The 11,418-nt window shown below is 41.5% G+C and overlaps 1 pseudogene; it reads right to left on the reverse strand.

Annotated features, from left to right (window-relative positions):
- Window positions 1-230: 230 nt before the first annotated feature.
- On the reverse strand, window positions 231-1,731 carry LOC131831453 (mortality factor 4-like protein 2; annotated as a pseudogene).
- Window positions 1,732-11,418: the final 9,687 nt, after the last annotated feature.

An 11,418-nucleotide genomic window follows, 5' to 3' on the forward strand; every position in this document is an offset into this window, starting at 1 on the left:
ATGCATTGCCTCTATCAAGTTAGAACGTGCATTAGACTCAAATACAAAAACCATGAAACAAATCACCATCCTTCAACAATCTGTGCAAAGATAGAATGCCTACGGAACAACATAGATGGACTTGCAGAGGATGGCCTGTTTTACTTCAAGCACCATTTTAAAAAAGAGAAAGAGAGAGAGAGCACAAATGCATGGGTTTTCAAGTATAGACATTAAGTTGAACCTTTGCACTAGGAATCAGGGCATTTTGTCACGTAGCATTAACACATATTAGAAAATTGTGTAGTGTCAAAGGGATAGAACCACCAGCTTTCAAGCAATGTTGTCAACTAGGCAATGAAATGTTCTACTGAATGTTTCTTCTTTGTCTAATTACTGTGTACACTGGTAGCAACTTTGAAATGAGAAAAGGAGCTTGCACTCCTTTCATTTTCTGTTTAGAACAAAACAGAAAACAAACTGAAACATAAGCCATGTTATACATTAACAGTTTTAAAGAACATCAATTATACAAGAAAAAGACTAAGAACAAAAAGAGTGTTTACAGATACCAGACGTAACAGTGAGTGGTCAGTAGACCCTCACAGGGCTTTGCGGTGGTACTCAGCCGAAGCCACTTTGTAATCACTGGCAGTCACCAGAGATGCAACACTCTTTGCCAGATATTTTAGGAAAACATGTAATAGCCCAACAATAATGCAAGGATCTTCTCATCAAGGTGTGTATATGCCAACATAGCTCCGATTCTTACAAATAATCTCAGTAGGTGTGGGGCTCCATAAACCTGGGACATTGGTGCATCAGGGTGAGCCAAGAGGATTTCTGCATACTGTGGCCTTTCAAATTTGTAGAGCAGCTGAATGCCCAACATCACATTAAAATATTCTTTTATTCCTGCCACAAGTTCATTAATTGCGTATTCCTTGTTATCAACATTTTCCTGCGACTTTTTGCAATTTGCATGCTCTTCCAGAATGGCATCTACATTTTTCTTAGCAGGAAGTTGAAAGAGCTGCTTCTGCCTGGTAACTAAGTTCCAGTCCTCAACAAGCCATGGTTTTAATTCTTCAGGAATCTTCACTTTAACTTCCATTCTATTCTTAAAGGCCTCCTCACTTTCAACAGTGGGATCGGCCCGGGACCTTTTCTTCCGAGGTGGCTGGGGTGCTTCACTGGTACTGCCACCATCTCCATTTCCACGAGTCTTCTGCTTGTTCTTTCTTGTCTTCCTCACAGATTCTGAAGGGGGGTTCTCTGCAGAGCGACCTCCCCCATCGGCCCTGGGAGAGCCAGTTCCAGATTCTTCTGCTGTGGACCAGCAGTCTTCTTTCCTGAGGAAGCCCCTCTCATCTTACTTCTCTGCATATTGCTTCTCATTCTTTTCTTAAAGTTGTCTTTTTTTTTGCAGATTTTTGTCCATAGTTTGAGAACCCTGCTTTCTGGAACTCATTCAACCCTGTTTTTATTCCAACCAATAATCCTCTCCCTTATTTCCCTTCCAAGAACTCCTAGTGTTTTCCCAGATAGAACCTCCTAGATTTCCTGGAATGGTCTGGAAGGATGAGGTTGGGGACACAACCTAGTTTCTGTAATCAGGGATGGTTCTGCAATCAGGATCAGATCTTCTGATCCTTACAATACAGCAAACTTAGTTTTTCTGATGATGGCCTGAAACAAGAATCCAGTTCTTTCCAACAGCCGATGTGTGATCACTGCCATTCCTCCAACCATTATAGTCCTGACATATGTTTTAATAATAATAATAAAAAAAAAAAAAGTCTTCAAACCACTGTTCCATCTCCTAGGGCATGGTGTAGTTTTCTTCTGAGAAGAACTTCCCCAAAAATGAATAATACATAGATAGCAGGCCACAAGGACATGACGCTGATGTGAATCCAAAGTAAGAAGGGACTCAAATGCTCGCTTCTCTGCAGTGTTGAAAAGGACACAGTCATAGAGTTTTGGACAAGTTGGTGTCCCAGCGGCTTCTTAGCCCAGTGTTATCCTAGGATGGAAGGCTCAGGGTTTGAAGTCTCCCAGGTCTCCATGGTTCCTTTGGACACATTGGTGCAATGCTCAGCAGGTTTACATATCTCATAGTCTGATATCAACTGGCAAGCCCAGTGTTTGAGAGTCATGTACTCTTGGGAGAAGGAAGGATCTATGTCTATGGGCAAATGGTAAACTCACTTTCCACATGGCTTCTTGGCCCAAGGCACAGCTGCATTGTTGGTCTACAGTTTCAAGGGTACATGGTGAAACTGTTGTCCAGGTACGTCCTTGGCCTATCAGACAGCTCACTTACTGATCTCCATTCCAAGGATACATGGTGATCCCACTGTCGCTGGGACCTAGAAGAGAGTTGATTTTTTGGTGTATGGGTCCAAGATTCCATGGTGAGCCTGTTTAACAAATGCCTGTTTGGCCTATCATAAAGCTGAATTGTTGGTCTCCAGGTTCAAGGGAATATGGTAAGCCTGTTATCTACGTGTCTACTTGCTTGAGCACAGACCAGAGGTGATGATTTTGAAGTCTAAGGGAGCACAGTGAGCCTGCTCTCAGGTGTCTGATTGGCTGATTAGACAGATCAGTTGTTGTTCTCCTGGCCCAAGAGCACATAATAACCCCACTCTCAATTTGCCTGCTTGGCCTTGTGAAGAGCTGTGCTATTCTTATTGACTTTAAAGAACACATGGTAATCCTGCTATCCAGGTGCCTTCTTGGCCTAACAAAGTTCTGTGTTGTTGGCCTCCCCATCCAAGGGTATGTGCTGATCCCACTCTCAAGGTATCTTCTGGGACTAGCCCAGAGTTCCTTTACTGGTTGACATAATCAAGGGCACATGGGAAGCCTACTCTCCCAGTGGACATTTGGCCTAATAAAGAGCTGAGATATTCTTGAGGTACGAGGGCACATGGTCAGCCTGTTCTTCAGGTGTTGGCTTCGCCCAGTCCAGAGCTCCTTTCTTTGGCTCAAGGTCCAAGGGCTCATTGTTAGTCCACTCTCAAGGTGATTCTTTATAGAAGCATAGAGCTGAGATTTTGTCTCGAGGTACAAGGGCACATGGTGAGCCTCCTGTCTCAGTGTCTGCGTGGCCCCACTCAGATCTCTTTTTTTGGTCTCCAGGTCCAAGGCCACATCGTGAGCCTATTGTCCAGCTCTACTAGGTGGCCTAGTGGTCTTGAATTTTTGGTGTCCAGGTCCATAAGCACACGCTGAGCCAGCTGTCAGGTAGCCTGACTTTCTTGTCACAGATCTGCATTCTTGATCTCCAAGTCCAAGGGCACATGGTTATCACACTCTCAATGTGCCTTCTTAGTCCATCAGACAGTTTAGTTGTTGGCCTCCAGGTCCACTGACACATGGTGAGCCCACTGCCATGGTGTCTGCTTGGCCAAGCAAAGAGGTGGGTTGTTGGTTGCCAGACCCAAGTGGACATCGTGAGTCTTAAGTCCAGTTGTCTCCTTGGTCTAGCTCAGAGCTCCTATTTTGGGATCAATATCCAAGTGCCCATGGTGACTCCACTGTCAAGGTGACTGCTTAGCTTACCAGACAGCTCACTTTTTGGTCTCCAGGTCCATGGGAACATGGTGAGCCTCCTGTCTAAGTGTCTGCTTGGTATAGACCAGAACGCCTTTCTTGGACTCAAGATCCAAGAGCACATGTTTAGCCTACTGCCAATGTGCCTGCCAACCCTATCAGACAGATCAGTTGTTGGTCACCAGGTCCAAGGACACATGGTGACCCTGCTGTCAGGATGAGTCCTTGACCAAGCAAAGAGCTGAGTTGTCTGTCTCGAGGCCAAGTAGAGAGCTGAGTTTTTGGACTCCAGGTCCAAAAGGACATGGAAATGCTTCTGAATAGGTGAATCATTTTCCCGATACATAGCTGGGATGCAGGACTCATGGATTCTTGGTACTTGGAAAGCGTGTTCTTTGGGCTTATTTGTCTTGTGCAGCACTGGGCTGTCCAGCTTGAGGTATGTGGGCTCCGTGTCCACCCAGTCTCTGTGTGACTCATCTGCATAGTGTCAAATGGGATCAGAGGGCTCCCAGTCTTTTGGTTCCTGGTGGGTGTTCTGTTCTGAAGACTGAATTCCTGTTTGTTATGCTTTGTCTTTGTCTTTATCATCTGTGCGCTCTGGGTTGCCCAGGTGTCTGGAGAATTAGTTTGCTCACTGGTGATCTGGTTCATACAGTTCATGGTCTAAGGACTTGTATTCCAATGGATCACACTGTGTAAAGTGATGCAGTGATTCCTTATCCCAGTTCCAAATTGTTTTTATAAAATTCCCTCTATGACAGGTGTCTGGATTCCAGACATTGTGCACATCTGGGCTGGCTGGATGCTGAGGGACTTCATGTGTCCTGTGCTGAGCCAAGTTGGAGGACTCCAGAGTAGTAATGTGCTCAGTGTTCCCTCAGCATGTGGACTCATCTTTCCTGTACTGAGAGCAAATATGACCCCAAAGTGTGGGACCCAGATGGCTGAGAATCCATGGTACTCTTACTTCCAGTGTCCCACTCGCATGTGCCAAGCCAGAATGTGTCCCAGAGGACCTGGGGCATCCTCATAGAGCAAAGCAGGTTGAGGAGTTCCTGTGTACATGTTCAAGGACTTCCAGGACCACAGAGGGGCACAAATGCAGGTACTAACATGATCATCGTGTGTAGAGTATTGGAGAGAGATCCAGGGCAGGAAGAATGGTCTGGGGGCTTGCCATGGGCATGTGATAAGAACAGAGCCCAGAAGTCCAGGAAGTACTGTGACTGAACCACCATCTCTTTCTTCATTGCAGCTTGCGTCGTTGCTGAGCTTTTATAACAAACCTGGGCCATCAAAATATCTTCTTCATGTAATGTCACCACCACTATAACCTGGCCCATCATCAGAGATTTCTCAGTTTTCCCTCATTCTGGTGACAAATCACTGGGCAGGTCAACTGGCCAATTACTGATGGCATTATCAGTGACACTCCTGCTATCATCACCTGGAAACCAAGTTTTAAAGGAAAACAGATAACTTCTCCTTCAAGATGATAAATTAATATTTCTTTTGTAATATATATATATATGTATACACACACACACACACACACATATAGACATGGGCAGGCTGCAAGTCTCAACCAATATAATGCTAAATGTATCACCTAGAGAAACCATATTTCTTTCATTTCTTTTTAGTGTAACAGATTTCATTGTTTATGGACCACACCCCATGCTCCATGCAATACGTGCCCTCCATAAAACCCACCACCTGGCTACCCTGACCTCCCACCCCCGACCCATTCAAAACCTTCAGATTGTTTTACATAGTCCATAGTCTCTCATGTTCAACTCCCCTGCCAATTTCCCTCAACTCCCTTTTCCTCTCCATCTATCCATGTCCTCCATGTTATTTGTTATGCTCCACAAATAAGTGAAACCATATGATAATTGGCTATATCTGCTTGGCTTATTTCACTTAGCATTATCTCTTCCAGTCCCGTCCATGTTGATAAAAAGATGGGTATTCATCCTTTCTGATGAAAGCATAGAACTCCATAGTGTATATGGACCACATATTCCTTATCCATTCATCAGTGGAAGGGTGTCTTGGTTCTTTCCACAGTTTGGCGACTGTGGCCATTGTTGCTATAAACATTGGGGTACAGGTGGCCCTTCTTTTCACTACATCTGTATCTTTGGGTAAATGCCCAGGAGTGCAATGGCAGGGTCAAAGGGAAGCTCTATTTTTAGTTTCTTACAGAATCTCCACACTGTTTTCCAAAGTGGCTGCATCAACTTGCATTGTCACCGAGAGTGGAAGAGGGTTTCCCTCTCTCCACATCCTCTCCAACACATGTTGTTTCCTATCTTGCTAATTTTGGCCATTCTGACTGGTGTAAGTTGTTATCTCAATGTGGTTTTAACTTGAATCGCCCTGATGGCTAGTGATGATGAACATTTTTTCATGTGTCTGATAGGCATTTGTATGCCTTCATTGGAGAAGTGTCTGTTCATGTCTTCTGCCCATTTTTGGACATTGTTATCTGTTTTGAGTGTGTTGAGTTTGAGAAGTTCTTTGTAGATCCTGGATATCAACCTTTTGTCTATACTGTCATTTGTCAATATAGTCTCGCATTCTCTGGGTTGCCTCTTGGTTTTCTTGACTGTTTCCTTTGCAATGCACAAGCTTTTGATCTTGATGAAGTCCCAAAAGTTTATTTTCGCTTTTGTTCCCTTTGCCTTTGGAGACATATCTTGAAAGAAGCTGCTGTGGCTGATATAGAAGAGGTTACTACCTATGTTCTCCTCTAGGATTCTGATGGATTCCTGTCTCACGTTGAGGTCTTTTATCCATTTTGAGTTGATCTTTGTGTACGGTGTAAGAGAATGGTCGAGTTTCATTCTTCTACATATAGTTGCCCAGTTATCCCAGCACCATTTATTGAAGAGACTGTCTTTTTTCCACTGTATATTTTTTCCTGCTTTTTCGAAGATTATTTGACCATAGACTTGAGGATCCATATCTGTGTCTGTTTTTATGCCAGTACAGTGCTGTCTTGGTGATCACAGCTTTGTAGTAAAGCTTGAAGTCAGGTAACGTGATGCCCCCAGTTTTGTTTTTCTTTCTCAACATTTAGTTAGCAATTCAGAGTCTCTTCTGATTCCATACACATTTTAGGATTATTTGCTCCAGCTGTTTGAAGAATACCAGAGGAATTTTGATCAGAATGGCTTTAAAAGTATAGATTGCTCTAGGCATTATAGGCATTTTAACAATGTTTATTCTTCTGATCCAATAGCATGGAATGGTCCTCTGCTATTGGTTGAATGGTCTTTTTGTGTCTTCTTCAATTTCTTTCATGAGTGTTGTGTTGTTTCTCGAGTACAGATCTAGTAGCACTTTGGTTAGGTTTATTCCCAGGTATCTTATGGTTTTTGGTGGTAGAGTAAATGGAATTGATTTTCTAATTTCCCTTTCTGTATTTTCATTGTTAGTGTATTAGAAAGCCCCTGATTTCTGTACTTTGACTTTGTTTCCTACCACGTTACTGAATTGCTGTATGAGTTCCAATAGTTTGGGGGTGGAGTCTTTTGGGTTTTCCATATACAGCATCATGCAATCTGCAAAGAGAGAGAGTTGACACCTTCATTGCCAATTTGTATACCTTTTATTTCTCTTTGTTGTCTGGTTGCTGTTGCTAGGGTTTCTAATACTATTTTGAACAAGAGTGGTGAGAGAGGGGCGCCTGGGTGGCTCAGCGGGTTAAGCTGCTGCCTTCAGCTCAGGTCATAAACTTGGAGTCCTGGAATCGAGCCCCACATCGGGCTCTCTACGCGGCAGGGAGTCTGCTTCCTCTTCTCTCTCTGCCTGCCTCTCTGCCTGCTTGTGATCTCTCTCAATAAATCTCTCTCAAATAAATAAATAAAATCTTTAAAAAAAAAAAAAGAGTGGTTAGAGAGGGCATCCTTGTCATGTTCCTGAACTTAACAGGAAGGCTCTGAGCTTTTTCCCATTGAGGATGATATTTTCTTTGGGTCTTGCATAGATAGATTTTATGAAGGTCGGGAATGTTCCCTCTATCCCTATACATTAAAGCATTTTATCAGGAATAGATGCTGGATTTTTTCAAAAGGTGTTTTTTTTTTTTTCCATCAATTGAGGGGACCTTGTGGTTCTTCTCTCTTCTCTTATTGATTTGTTCTATCACACTGATTGATTTGTAAATGTTGAACTATCCCTTACAAGGGATGTAAATTTTATGTCCCTTGTAACCCAGGGATGAATCCCACCTGGTCATGGTGTATAAACTTTTTTTTTTAAAGATTTTATTTATGTATTTGACAAAGAGAGATCACAAGTAGGCAGAGAGGCAGGCAGAGAGAGAGAGAGGAGGAAGCATGCTCCCTGCTGAGCAGAGAGCCCGACGCGGGACTCGATCCCAGGACCCTGAGGTGGATAAACTTTTTAATGTGTTTTTGGATCCTGTTTCCTAGGATCTTACTGAGATTTTTAGCATCCATATTAATCAGTGATGTTGGTCTGAAATTCTCCTTTTTGATGAGACCCTTGCCTAGTTTGGGGATCAGGGTAATGCTGGCTTCATAAAAAGAGTCTGGAGGTTTTCCTTCTGTTTCAGTTTTTTGAAACAGCTTCAGGTTAATAGGTGTTCTTTCGCCTTTGAAAGTTTGGTAGAATTCCCCAGGGAATCTGTCAGGTCCCGGGCTCTTGTTTTTTGGGAGGTTTTTGATCAATGCTTCTATCTCATTACTAGTTATCATCTGTTCAGGATGTCAATTTCTTCCTGGTTCAATTTTGGGAGTTTATAGTTTTCCAGGAATGCATCCATTTCATCTACATTGCTAAACTTATTCGCATATAACTTGATAATAACTTCTGATGATTGTTTCTACTTCCTTGGTGTTTGTTATGATCTCTCCCTTTTCATTCATAATTTTATTAATTGGGACTTTCTCTCTTTTCTTTTGGATTAATGTGGCCAATGATTTATCGATATTATTCATCTTTCAAAAATCCAGGTTCTAGTTTCATTGATACGTTCTACTGTATTTCTAGTTTCTACTTCATTCATCTCTGCTCTAATCTTGATTATTTCCCTTCTTGTGTGTGGAGTTGGTTTGATTTGTTGTTGATTCTCCAGTTCTTTAAGGTATGGACACAGATGGTGTATTCTGGATTTTTCAATTTTTTTGAGGGAGGCTTGGAGGGCTGTGTATTTCCCCTATGACTGCCTTTGCTGTATCCCATAGGTTTTGGACCGAAGTGTCTTCATTCTCATTGGTTTCCATGAATTGTTTCAGCTCTTCTTTGATCTCCTGGTTGATCCAAGAATTTTTAAGCAAGGTGGTCTTTAGCTATCAGGAATTTGAGTTCTTTTCAAGCATTTCCTTGTGATTGAGCTCCAGTTTCAAAGCATTGTGATCTGAGAATGTGCAGGGAATAATCTCAGTCTTTTGGTATTAGTTGAGTCCTGATTTGTGACCCAGTATGTGGTCTATTCTGGAGAAGGTTTCATGTGCACTTGAGAAGAATGATTATTCTCTAGTTTTAGGGTGGAATGTTCTGTATATATCAATGAGGTCCATCTGGTCCAATGTGTCATTCAATGCTCTTGTTTCTTTACTGATTTTCAGCTTTGATGATCTGTCTATTTCTGAGAGAGGCATGTTAAGATTTCCTACTATTGATGTATTCATATCAATACAACTCTTTATCTTGATTAATAGTTTTCATATGTAATTGGGGGCTCCCATATTGGGGGCATAGATATTTACAATTGTTAGCTCATCTTGATAGATAGTCCCTTTAAGAATGATGTAGTGTCCTTCTGTATCTCTGATTACAGTCTTTACCTTAAAATCTAATTTATCTGGTATGAGAATCGCTACTCTGGCCTTCCTTTGAGACCCATTGGCATGAAAGATACTTCCCCATCCCTTCAGTTTCAGGCTGGGTGTATCCTTAGTTTCTAAATGGATCTCTTGTAGACAACATATGGATGGGTCCTGTCGTTTTATCCAATCTGCAATCCTGTGTCATTTCCTGGGTGCATTTAGGCCATTCACATTGAGAGTGATTATGGAGAGATACATTTTTATTGACATCGTGTTACCTTTGAAGACTTTCTTTCTGTAGATTGTCTCTATATTTCTGTTCAATGCTATTCTTGGGATTTTTACTCTTTTATAGAACCCCCATTAATATTTCCTGCAGTGTCAACTTGGTGGTTGCACAGTCTTTTAAGCCTTGTCGGTCTTGGAAACTCTTTATCTCTCCATCCAGTTTGAATGTCAGTCTTGCTGGATAAAGTATTCTTGGCTGCATGTTCTTCTCATTTAGTGCCCTGAATATATCTTGCCAGCCCTTTCTGGCTTGCCAGGTCTCTGTGGACAGGTCTGACGTTATTCTGATGGGCTTTCCTCTGTATGTACGTAGCTTCTTTGTCCTAGTGGCTTTCAAAAGATTGTATCTACAATTACGATTTCTCAATTTTACTATCAGATGCCCTGATGTTTTCTTAGAATGTATAATCTTGGGGAGATACTGTTCTGCCTCTAGTGCATGAACGTTGTTTCTATTTGTGAGATTGGGAAAATTTTCATGGAGTGTTTGTTCCACTATATCTTCTAGAACTCTTTCTTTCTCCTCCCCTTCAGGGATTCCAATAATTCTGACGCTGGAACGTTTCATGGTGTCATTTATTTCCCTAATTCTGTTTTCATGGTTTCTAAGCTATTTGTTCCAGGCTGCCTCCTTGTTCTTTCTTTCTATTTGTTTTTCCTCCAGATCACTAATCTATCTTCTGTCTCAGTTACCCTAGCTTTTATGTCATTTAGATTAGATTGGAACTCATTGAGAACATTGTGAACATCATACCTGGTGGCTTCCAGCTCTGTCCTAATCAATTCCATTTTGTCATCCATGGCTTTCTCGAAACTAGGTATTGCTTGTAAAATTGTCAGTCTGAATTCCTTTCCGACCTATTGTCTATGTTTATAGCCATTAGCTCTGTTGCAGATGGTCCAGCCTGTGAATTTTTCTTCTGTTGGGCGTTCCTCTTCCTGGTCATTTTGGTGAGAGATGGCTGAACAGATGTAGCTGGATGTATCAAACATGGTGCAGTCAGCGTGCACCCTGGAGCGCTTCTGAGCAATCAAGAGTCCCCACAAAAATGAAATAAAAAATGAGGAGAGAAAAAAGAAAAAGAAAAGAGAGAAGTTGAGAGATACAGGGGAGAAAAAGAAAGATAAAAGAGAAGGTCCCACCCAAATGGGCCCCAAGGTAACATTTATGAGGCAAACAAACATAAACAGACAAATAAAAAGACTGGCAAAAGTAGATGACAAGATTATATATATATATATATATATATATATATATATATGTTTTAAAGCAAGACAAAAAAAAAAAAGGCACCTCGTCAAAAGGAACCCCAAGTATACGATTTATATACTACCAGGACAAAAACAAATACACAGAAACACTGGCGGAAGTAGAAGATGGGAGAGTGGTTATAAATTCTCAGTGTGGGGCAGGAAGGTTATTTTGATTCTTATTGTATGTATCACGACCTTTTTGTAAAGGGATCCAACTTTCCTAAGATAAAGGCGGATTAAAAATTGGTTTAGCTATAGGGGTAGCATTGATTGGGGAAAGGGGACTACCTTGAAGTTTAACGCCATCTGAATATTAAAAAATAAAAATAAAAATAGAATAAACTAAACTAAAATAAAATGAAACTTTAACAAATTTAAAAAATAGAAAAGTAAAAGAAAAATGTGGGTAAAAGTTCAGGTTAAAAGGTTATTCTGGAATTTGATATATCTCATTGGAATTGTATATCTCACTGTGATGGTAAATAGCTTAAAATATTATCTTTATAAGGGGGGGACAAGATGTCGGGGGAGT

The sequence above is a fragment of the Mustela lutreola genome, chromosome 5 (genome assembly GCF_030435805.1).
Source record: "Mustela lutreola isolate mMusLut2 chromosome 5, mMusLut2.pri, whole genome shotgun sequence".
NCBI classification, from domain to species: domain Eukaryota; kingdom Metazoa; phylum Chordata; class Mammalia; order Carnivora; family Mustelidae; genus Mustela; species Mustela lutreola.